Here is a 12,465-nt window from a genome sequence, read left to right on the forward strand (position 1 = left end):
TGAAACTGATTCATCAACCTTCTGTTTACACGAGGCTAACATATTCCAGTCAATCTTTTTAGGGGGAATAATCGTTTTCAACTTGGTCAAGATAGTGGCAGGGAGATCTAAAATAATCTGGGGCGGTTTTTGCGCGGGTTTTTTCTCCCTATCCTCATCCTCAATCTCAGACCACCTGGCCTTAAAAGCGGCTGGATCATCCACCTTCCGCACAGATCGCCACATATCCGGTGGTAAAATGAGCCCAAAGAACAAATCTATATCTGCTAAAGTCATAGTACAAGAATTCAGGGGCCCCTCGACCTCTTCATAAAAGGCCGCTGGATTCTTGCGGGGATCAGGCAATGCATTCTTTAATGCCATAACATCAGTCCTATGCCAGGGAGTATAAACCCAATTATACAAAAAATATCCCCTAGCATCAGGGGAAGACATGTCTGGACTAGTTCCTGCTCCTTTAGGAGGAACATACAAAGGTGCCGCCTCTCGCATCGGTTTAACATGCACTAGGTCGCTCTTATCTGAATGGGAGGTAGACAATTGTGTCCCGCCGACATGTGAATCCGATTGCTCCTTCTCCCCTGTCTTTTGGCGTGCTTTCTCTTTAAGTTCAAACGCCGCATCCCGCAATGCAAACAGCCGTCGGACCGCATCGGGTACCTTAGAGGGAGAAAAGACACCGTTACGTAATGCTTTAGAATCTGATACTACATCATCAGGCTCAAAAACATCTGAATATTTCCGAAAGGCAGTAATCACTTCTTCAGAAAATGTTTCAGCAAAATATAACTTCTCTTTATCCTGCCAACTTTCCAAAAATTCCAATAATTCAGTAAGAGATAGCTTGCCTTTAAGCGCACGAAAATAAATTTTCCGAAGCTCACTCATACGAGCAGTTGATAATATGGACCGCGTGGCTACCTTATCCGAAACCGATCCAGAATCCTGTGACCTCGGGGCAGACGCGCCAACATAAGGGGGCGGAGAGCGATCTAATAAATGAAAATCATCTTCAAGATTAGTAAGGCCAGGATAAAGTGGCTGGCGGACAGCATATTGACCCGACACTTGCAACCTACGCTCTTTCTCTTGTCTCTCCGCCAGTTCTCTTTCCTCCCGACGCTTCGCTTCCTGTGCGCTCACATGATCATTTTTCCGTTGCTCTTTATCAATCAGCGCTTTCTCACGTTTCTCTCGCTCACGCACTTCCTTCACCCATAACCGTACACATTCAAACATGTCTTGCCGAGCACGCCGTTTACACATACACTGTTCCACATACTCAATCTTACGCACATCAAACGATCCATACAAAGGCCATCGTAACTCAGGATCCTTTTTGGTGTATTTCCTCCACACTGTGCTGTACATCATAGAGGAAAGACCATGCTTCACATACATATCCCTATTAGGAGTCCCCTCTGGGGGGGCTGGAGCAGATTCCTCGAGATTTAACCGGTTTCCAAAGCAGCAGCACCACTTACGGAGTGCGCTAAAAGCAGGCATGCTCAAAAATAATGCAAAATATGCAGTATTATAAAAAAATGGCACTTAAACTTTGAGCCGTTCAGATTTAAACAACTCCGGAGAAATATCTCCACATTACCTGCCTATATGTGTTGCAACGCATATATTCTCACAGTAATCAATACAAAATATGACCGGTCATCACAAATCAAACTCAAATAGCCAACCCAGGCTTCAAAAACTCAGAGCAAGTACCGTACAACGGTTCTTACCAATCAAGAGTGTCCACATTCCAACTGCCAAGTTCCAAAATTCGCCCAAACGGCTGTCACACGGCAAACCGACAGAAGAGGTCTCAGTCGAGGACTGGCGCCACCCAGATGGTCAGCTCGGAAGGGAAGGAAGAAACCTCGGGATGCCAGGACTAAAAGACGCCGCTGGCAATAATCACATCCCCGGCCAAATTCCTCACCTTCGTCACGACCAGTCCTTTGAGCATCCGAGTCGCCGATGAGCCCCACGTGACGGGCGCCAATTGATGAGTACAGGCCCCAGCTAGGCCCGCAGAATACAAGGGTTCGCTCTTCTGTAACAAAAGCTAGAAGGAAGTTGGCACGGAAACTGCAAATACAAAGACAGAGTTTATTAACCCTTAAGGGTGGTCCTACAACCTACACAACACTCTTCAGTATTACATAGAGTAGCACACAGAACTTGCGTACATGGTCCCCTTTTATACACAACAGAGGGGCTCATAAGTGGGTGGATACAACATAGAGCAAAATTCATTACCATTTATGGACATTTTCGATACAGGATCAATATATGAGCGGAGTTAACAATTTCCTGAGCACGCGAAAACATGGTCAAACAAGGACTAACTGATAACAGATGTGGTCAAGTCTGGGCATGCGCCAGACGGACGAAGGAGCTATTTATAGACTGTTACTAGGCAGATTACAAGAGCAACTAGCGAAAAGGTAGGACTCTTCTCGTGCAAAGCACGTGGAGACATGACAATACAAATGGAGTCCAGACTTTAGTCAACATAAGACAAGAAACACGTTTTAACTAGAGAGAATTCATGTCTTCAGTGAATGCTTAATCATATCGCCGTTTTAGTTTTCAACAGGCAGGTCCAGACGGTACCCTTATTTCTTAGTGAACACGCAAGGCGTAGCAGTCTCCCATATTCCCCTTCACTCTTTGGACATCTGCTAGGGCTTCTGTTTTAGTCAGTAGCATTGAGAGGTGTTCAAGGGGGGTTGAGGAACAAGCATTGTTCCTGCAGACAGACCTGGATTTCAGGTGCGTGGCTGGACTCACATCTTACAGACGAGCGCATAAGAAATTAACATAATTGCCCCAAAAATATGATGTAGACCTAAACAAAACGAGATGTTACAGGAAAACCATAAGTTGAATTACAGTGATCAGGAACTGGAAGAGAAAAGGGTAACAGGTTTGAAAACCCACATTCGAGATTTGATCATAGGGATACGCAAATGGAGCATGTTTGATAAATGGGAGGAAAGATGGTCAAAGAAAAAGAGTGTTAGGAAGTTGATAGGAGAAGGCCGCCTCCAGGAGAGGGAACAACAGGAGTTGAGGCATTCCCATTGTACATGTGCCTTGGAGCAGGGGTGATTTAGCAGTGTTCATGAACGATTTTCTTCGGCTGGGGGAGAAACCTCCTGAATGGTATAAGCAAGTTGATTACTTTGTAAAGATTTCAAAGGTGTTGTGGATTGATTTGAATACATTGTTTGATATTGTGGTTCCTAGTGATTTATGAATCACTTGTACAATTGCTATTGATTGGCCTTCTATTGAACCAGTCAGAGATCCCATAACACACGGCCCTTCTTTTTTCAGTTCAGAACATTTTTTATTGAGAGTTTATGCTCAAATGTTACAAAAGAAGAGAAAGATAAGAAAAACTAACAATTAAAAGTACATATCAGGTTAAATAATGGTGAAAACATAGGCTGTAATATGAAATAACAACAAAAGTTGAGAATAATTATAGGCAAAAACTGGCAATTGATATGAAATAAGGCAATAAAAAGGGATATGGGATATACCTTACAAGCATAAAAAAGAACAATAAAGAGAAAAAATAGGAATATCTTGTTTAACAAAGAACATGAAGTCATGGAGGTTTAGGGACTTCTTGCTGTAACGGGGATAAAGACAGAGAAATACGAGCACTCAAGTAAAAAAAAACTGCAACTGGACTCCACAATTCTCTTCGCTTGGAAGCTAAGGTTAAGGGGTAAACATAAGTTGTATCTAATCAGTGATTGTAGCAAACAGCATACCACCAAGCCTTATAAGATTATTTGGTATAATCCTTCCAATTTTTAGTGATTTGCTGAAACGCCACTGCTAATAACAAGTCTATTATTCTGGTGCTACAGGTGCAATGATCCCAGATGGGAGAAAGGCTTCCTAAAAAAATGTGAGAAAAAGAAAAGGAGTGAGTGGAAGAAAAAATCTTATTAATTTGAGACCAAACCTGCTTCCAGAAACTAAGGGCAAGGTGACAGCTAAAAAGCATGTGAAAAAGATCTGCATGTGGTGAGGAACAGGACCAACACTTGTCAGATTGACGCACCCAAATGAGGCCACGCATTCTCCAGGATTTCCAAAAAATTGTCTTGTTGTTAATTAAGATAGACGTGTTATGCCAAATAGGTTGATCAAAAAAGGAGGAGACAGGCAGACAAGGAAGAATTTTGGAGGTGTATTTAAGAATAGGAGTTGATAAAGACTGAGGTCTGCGAGAAAACATAAGATACTCTTTGAAGGAAAAGGGAGAAATGAAAGACTTTTCTAAGTCAACCAGAAAGGAGAGGATAGTGAGGAATCCTCAATCCAATGAGAAACTTGATGTAAAAGAAAGGAATTTTGATATAAGGAAAAGTTAGGAAAGTTCACTCCACCCTCTCTTTTAGAGCGCATAAGCTTAAACAAAGACATACGAGATTTTTTCTGCCCCCACAGAAAGGAAGAGAGAATAGAGTTTATCTTCTTAAAGTATTTCAAGGGGATAGCAAGTGGTATGTTAGAAATTGTAAACAAAATAATAGGAGAAAGCATCATCTTGATTGTGTCCAATCTTCCCCACCAAGATAAATAGAGAGGATGCCATTTGTTAGTGAGAGTGGTTAGTTTTTTAATACAATCTTCCATACACTTAGTGATTGTACCAGAAAGAGAAGATTGAAAATTAAGGCCCAAATATTTAATAGAGTTAGGGCTCCAAGAAAAACCTGAGACAGAAAAGTCATCCTTAAAAGTAACTTTAGTGAGTGGTAAAATTTCACACTTGTCTTTATTTAGTTTGTAACCCGATACTTGAGCAAAAGAATGAACTTTGTCTAAAAATGCTGGAAGGGAGGTATCTGGTTGGGAGAGAAATAATAGGACACCATCAGCATAAGCTGCCATCTTAATGTCGGAATTGTGAAAATTAAAACCATGGATGTTATCATTCTGACGAAGACGCAAAAGGAAAGGTTCTAAAGCTAGATTAAACAAAAAAGGTGAAAGTGGGCAGCCCTGTCTAACCCCTCTTCCTAATGAAAAATAAGGAGATAAGTCCCCATTTGCCGAAATTGCTGCTCAAGGTCGAGAATAAAGGAAGGACATTTTTAAACCAAAACCAAACCACTTCAGAGTATTAAACAAATAAGGCCATTCAACCCGATCAAAAGCTTTTTCCGCATCCAAAGCTATGGCTGCTAGGGAATGTGGATAATGAGAGGACTTGGAGAGAATGTAAAAAAATAATCTAGTGTTGTCTGACAGCAGTCGACCCTTAACAAAGCCAGACTGCTCTTTCCCTAAAAGTTCGGGTAGTAAAGACTCTAAGCGCAAAGCTAATGCTTTGGAAAAAAATTTATAATCAATATTTACTAGGAAAATAGGGCGATAATTTTTACAATGCTGTGGATCTTTGCCCGGTTTCGGGATAATACAAATAAGGGCATCAGAGAAGGAGACAGAAGCGGAACCAGTTTGAAGAAAGGTAGAGAGAAGCAAATGTAATTTGGGGATGAGCAAATTTGAAAAACAAGAAAAGAATTCAACAGTGAAGCCATCCGGCCCCGGAGCTTTCCCATGTTTGAGGGAATGAAGAGCTTGAAGGAGATCCTTATGAGTAAGATCGGATTCTAAAGAAGAGAGGTCCGGAAGAGTATCAAAAGGAGAAGAGATGGCTGACAAAAATTGGGAGATGGACTGTTCAGACGAAGATGCTTCGGAAGAATACAGCGCTTCATAAAAATGTAAGAATTCTTGTAAGATGTCTTCGCTTTTGTGTTTCAATAACCCATCATGACCATAAATAGATTCAATGTTGATTTTGTTTTGTCTCACCTTTAAATAATTGGCCAACAACTTTCCAGCCTTATTCTGCCCACCATAGAACTTGGAGCTAGACTTCAAGAGATAATTAGATGCATTAAATGTGGAGTCCTTATTAAATTGAAATTTGGCAGAAATTAGATCATTTAAGCAATCTTTTGATTTAGAAGTATAGTATAAGTGTTCTAATTGTTTAATTTTGGAAAATAGAAGATTGGTATCTTGTTGGGCTTTTTTCCGCTTACGAGAGACATAATTAATGATGAAGTCTCTGGCTGACGCTTTGAAAGCATCCCAAACCACAGGGAATGAAACTTCACCTGTATGATTAAGCAAGAAATATTCGTGGAAAAAGGACGTAAAAGAAGAAACAAATTGTGCATCAAGAAGAAGAGCGTTGTTAAAGCGCCATTTTTTAATAGGAGTAGGCTTTCGTAACACATCCAGAGTAATAGAAACTGGGGCATGATCCGAAATTAAGATGGAGCCGATGTCTGAAGAAATAAGGGACTGGGTAAGGCGATGTGAAATAAAAAAATAATCTAGTCGAGATTGAGTTTGGTGAGGGGGAGAAAAGAAAGAGTATTCTCGTAAAGTGGGATTACATAGTCTCCAGGCATCAGTAAGTTAGTATTGTGCAATGAGATGAGTGAAAGATTTTTGTGATTTATGTGGAATGTATGCGCTAGCTGAATGTCTATCCAAAAAAGGGTCAAAAACGTTGTTGCAATCACCCACTAGAATAAAGTTATCAACATAATGTTGAGTAATTAGCAGAGCTAAAGAAGTCCAGAAAGAGGCATCACCACTCTTTGGAGCGTACACATTTAAAATGGAAATAGGGACATTGTCTAGAATAAAATTAACTAACACCCATCTACCTGAAGTATCTGCAAAATGCGTCACTGACTTGACTGGAAGAGATTTTCTAAACAGAATCAGAACGCCACTACGTTTACCGTCACCTGGGGAAAAATAGACATCACCCACCCAACCCCTCTTCAATTTAGCAGATTCAACTGCCGATAAATGTGATTCTTGTAAACAGGCTATATCTGCGTTGAGTTTGGTCAAATGGGATAATACTCTCTGTCTTTTAATTGGCGAATGTAAACCTCTAACATTCCAAGAAAATATTATTTTCAAAGGCATAAAACATCATTAAATACACATATCAAAAAACCAGAGGAATAATCTTGAAAAAGAAAAACATGTAAAACATAAAGGCATATTAATAAAATACATCTGAAGTAAAAGAAGAAAATTTCATAAAAAGCAACAAAGTAAAACCAGTTACATGATGAGAAGAGGAAGGGAGAGTAAAAAAGAAGAGAAATAAAGAAAACATAAACAAAGAAGATGGAAAATGAAATGGCTGGATCAAGAAGGGAGAATAGAAAAAATAGTGAAGAGAGACATAGCCAAAAAGGAAGGAAATAAGTGAGGAATATAAAGAAGAAAGAGAGCGGAACATGAGAACATAATACCAGAAGAAGCAGAACGAAAGACTTACATATTGTCGTGAACAAACAAAAGGAGAGGAGGGTGGAGGCCACATAGAACAATGACGGGCCATGAGCTCCAAAGGGAAGGCGGGGAAGGAAGACAACTGCAATGAACTCCAAGGACAAGAAGATGGGTGGCAACGTGAAGGAAAAATCTGTGCAAAGGGGGAAAAAGGATGAGTGTTAAATATTGAGAACACAGAAGATGGATATAAAACAAGCAACTAGAAAAATGGAAATAAACATAACAATCATGAAAACCAGCAAGGAACATAGCATGAAAACAGTAACACAAGATAAATGAGTGAAAACCAGTTATGAAGAACTTGAGGAAGCAGCAAAATCCATACTATTGACATTATGAGAGTACAGAAAGCTCTTTAATTTCAGCGGCTCCTCATAAGTAGTAGTCTTGTTGTTGAAAGTCACCTTAAAAAGGCAGGGATGAAAAAGCCCATATCTCGCTCCCATAGAACGCAGCTGTGGTCGAAGTGAAAGTAATTCCTTACGCCGGTCAGCAGTGGATTTAGCATAATCCTGAGAAAAGAAAAGTTGATTACCCGACCAGGTAACTCGAGGAAGAGCTTTGGCTGCAGAAAGAACTGTGAGTAAGTCTGTATACTCTAGAAAATAGAGAATAACACCTCTTGGCCTTTTACCATGGGTGGTAGAAGTCCCAGCAGGAGGAGGACCTAAACGATGAGCTCTTTGTATGTTGAGATTGGTGGTATCTGGCAGCTGGAGAATTTTTGGCAAGAAGGATTTGAAAAAAGCAAGAGCATCGGACCCTTCTGAATTTTCCGCCAGGCCATAAATGCGTGGATTATTCCTCCTATTTCTGTTTTCTAAGTTTTCAAGTTGTTTGTGGAGTGTAGAGATTTGGGCGTATAATGGATCAACTTTGGCAACAGATGAAGTAAGAGTATCAACAGTTTGTTCTAGAAGAGTTACACAACCATCAATATTCGACCACTTGTCGGATAACAACTGGAGAGTAGTTTTGGTTTCATCAAGCGTATTTCTAGTTTCTTCAGTAAAAGGGCGCAAGGCCCTAATTTCTTCCAAAAGAATATCCATTGTTACTGCTGAAGGTTGCTTGGGAGGAGAGGGTGGGTCTTTTTTTAATCTTTTAATTGAACCCTTGGTGGCGCCAGTCGATTGTGAAACTGAAGCAGAGGAAGGACTTTTAGCAGAGGGGTCAGAAGAGTCATCCATTTGTGGACACTGATATCTAGATCCCGTATGCAGGGGATATTTGTGAGAAGTTGGAGAAGGCTTACGCAGGTCCTTAGATAGTCTACCCATAAAGGAAAAGACGACTACAACTATAATGTGTCAAAAGCATGTAAGCAAACAGTAAGAGTTTCCTAATATGAAAGCAAAGCTAAATATAAATGAAATATAACCATACACAGAAACAGTATTGAGGGATTAAGGTAAAGATGCCGTCAGAATAGAGCTGGTAGACTAAAGTGCATACAAAGGAAAGTAGTAGAGTGAATCGCTATAAACAAACTATACTACTAAATGAGCCACATAAAAAAAAAAAAAAAAATCAGGCAAAGAGACAACAATTTACAACAGAGAGGCAGAACATCGTTGCTAAAGAACATGCAAAATAACTTAACAAAGGGACACTAAGCGGCATAAAATGCAATAAGAAAATATTTTAACGCCGTAAAACTGATAGAAGTAAGCCTTCGCCAGCAGCTTCACAAGATGGCGGCCGCAGTGTCAGAAGTCGACTCCTCGGTAATTGTGAAGTAAAATATAGCATGTTACAAAGAAGTGTGAATAGTATGTTATGCACAATTGTTGAAGTGCGTAAGGAAGTAGCGTAACAATAATTTCCAGACAAACTGCAGTAACACTATGAAGGAATAGTAGCAGTCATGATGACAGGAATCTGAAGCGCTCGAAAAACGCGCTAATCAGAGCCCAAACATTCAGCAAAGGATAATTGGGCACAAGCGTATTGGCTAGCAGGCTGACAGATGAAGAAGAATGTAGAGAAATCCACCGTTACCGTATTTGACCGAGGAACGCTAGGAGCGCAGCTCCGTCAGCGTTAGCACAAAATAGCGGCTGTAGTTCTGAATATCGACGTTGCATATTGCTTCCAAAAAAAAAGGATTACCACAGGTGGATGTAGGCGTCTAAATTCATTCCAGCAGACCTGCGCCAATTCCGGAGCAAGAACCCATAATTCGTAAGAGTTAGAACGCTGTGAGGAGTCTCGTTGAGCACCGCATTCTCCGCGCCGCCCGGGAGAGCTACGAATGAGCCGCCATCTATCACGGGTGCTAACCACGCCCCAACACACGGCCCTTCTGCTTTGGTTATGAAAAAGAAGTTTGAACAAGTAATCACATGGTTACTGTCTAAAATAGCACCACAAGATATTGATTGGGTTAAAATCGATAGTATGACACAGGAGTCCAAAGAATCAATACATGCTTATTATGAACATCTCTTACAAGCCTTTAAGCAATACAGCAGGTTAGATACTCTTGACCCTAAGGACATGGGACAGTTTGTTTTCAAATTTGTACTGAGACTGAGACCAGAAATTAGTGTTATGATTCAACAGTTTTTTTTATCCGCCGGCAAAACAAGTCAGTGGATGAAATCCTACCAGATATTGCAGCTATGAGGTGGACTCCAAGCACAGGCCAATAAAGGACAAGCTGAGGAATGCAAACAGACAAATGGGGGAACCTTAGGTCGGAATCAGGGGAACAATCAAGGAGGGGTTTAAAATGTCCCGAGCAATTCTGGACTGGGAAAAGGGAAAGGTATAGACCCAAAGACAGATGTAGACATTGCCTTGCATTGTCACTCTTCCTTAAAGGGATGTGGAGGAGCGTAGAAAGTCAGCAAGGTGACAGATTGTCCCACATGGAAAGGTGTTACCACTTTGGGGAGGAAAGCGACCCTAGTGCGAAGTACCAACTTGTCAGGAAATATCATCAAAAAAGGAGGCTTGGACGATAGAATTTGTAGCTTTCTCACCTTCCTGGCAGATGTGATTGCCACTAAAAAGGCTGTTTTTATTGTGAGCAGCCAGAGGGAGAAATTATGCAGGGCTCGAAAGGAGCACACATGAGGAAGATGAGAACCAAATTAAGGTCCCCCTGAGGCATAACGAAAGGGGAAGGTGGAAACATGTGTACAAGGCCTTTTAGAAATCTATGTACAATGGGTGACTTAAATAAAGAAGGTAGTCTGGCAGCCTCAGCAAAGCAGACAAATACCCTTACAGGGTGCCGAGAGCAGAGCCTTGCTGGTCAAGGTTCAAAATAAAAAGTAAAACATCAGAAAGGGAAGCAGAAAGAGGATCAATAGACTTCTCATATCACAAACTTTACCGGCTTAGAGGAGGGACGCCTGACTGCCAGAGTAACATTACAAACTTTGGGAGGAAGGTTGAAAGCTATCAACTGCTGCTGCTCAATCTCTATGCAAGAAAGCATAGAGTTCACAGGTTCGGGTGGATAACCCTTCCCTGCTGCTGTTACAGAAGATCCTCCCAAAGGGGCAGCCTGAACAGAGGATCAATGCTAATTTGCAGAAGTCCGGGATACCTGACTCTCCATGCCCACTCAGGAGCCACATAGATGACTTGTGCTCGGTTGTTTCTGTCTTTTTGAGAACTCTGGGCAGAAGTAATATGGGAGGAAAGGCGTGCAGGATGCCTGAGTTCTATTCAAGACGAAAAGCACCTCTGTGCGAGAGCCACCTTGGAAACTCAAACGTGCAAAACTGCTGACATTGGGCCTTCTATTCGGAGGTGTACAGAATTAACCAAGGCTCTCCCCTCTGCTGACAGAGACCTTGTGCCACAACTGGGTGGAGATATCACTTGTTTAGTTTGTCCGCCCTGACGTTCAGGGAACTGGACTGGTGTTGAACCACCAGGGATATGCCCTGCTGTTCCATCCATGTTTAGAATACACAGGGCCTCTTGACAAAAAGTCCAAGACCCCACTCCAGCCTGTTTGTTCCACTACCACATGGCAGTAATGTTGTCACTGAACACTTGAACTAGCCTTCCTTTGATGGAGGAATGAAAAGCTTTTAATGAAAATAGGATCGCTCGGGGCTCTAGCATGTTGATGTGGATTTCGGATTCTTCTGGAGACCAGAGTCTTTTGATCTCCTCCTCTCTCATATGGCAGCCTCATCCCAGAAGTGATGCATTTGTCACTACTGTGAGATATGGATGGGGAAAGAAGAGGGGTCTACCTCTGACCCAATTGCGCTTTGCCAGCCACCACTGCAGGTTTCATGCAATTCCCTCCGAGATCTAGACCATGTCAGAGAGATTCTCCTGATTCTGCGCCCACTGGAACTTTGGGTCCTACTGCAGAGCCCAAATATTTCATCTGGCACATATCACTTGCAGGATGCAAGAGGCTATGAGGCCCAGCAGTCTCAGAGTCATTCTCATCAAAATCCAGGATAGAGACTGTGTTAGACCTGTCAGCCCTAGGGTGGTCTCCCCATCTATTTTTGATCGTGCCTCATTTTTTTCCACCCTCATTTTTATGTTGGACTAGGTCTGCGGGCGCCTTTTCATTGCCAATCAGTGTTAAGGTGCAGGTGCTCCCTTCTCCCAAGATGGCTGCCACAGGCCCCTGCTACTGCAGAGTGGTCTTTATTAGTAGCACCCTAGCTGCCAGGAGCTGGCTGGGACCCCACAACAATGTTGCAACACCAGCCCGCCTTTTTTGTCCCATAGGTAGAATGGGGAAGCTCCTGGAATGTGCTGGAACCTTCTAGAAGGGAGGTGTGGTTTTTACTTTTGCCGCCTTGGCTAGAGGTCACCTGACCTAGGGCTACTTAAGTGAGGGAGGGAACTTTTTCCAGTTAGTTGGCCAGTTGGGGTGAAGCAGAGCTGGAGAATCCATGCAGGAGTTTTAGGCGGTAGGGCCTAGCCAGGGACTTATGCCTCTGAGAGTGACAGGGCTTAGGTGCTGCCTCTTAAGTGAGTGAGGGATCCTGTGAAACCTACTGATCTTGCCCAGCAGTAGGAGGACCCAGGGAACCTCTGCCCAGCCTGACTAGGAAGGACCTAGTCGCCAACTCATCCCCTACCCCCCAAGGAACAGAACCCCAAGGG

Source organism: Triturus cristatus, chromosome 5_2 (assembly GCF_964204655.1).
Source record: "Triturus cristatus chromosome 5_2, aTriCri1.1, whole genome shotgun sequence".
Taxonomy (NCBI): Eukaryota; Metazoa; Chordata; class Amphibia; order Caudata; family Salamandridae; genus Triturus; species Triturus cristatus.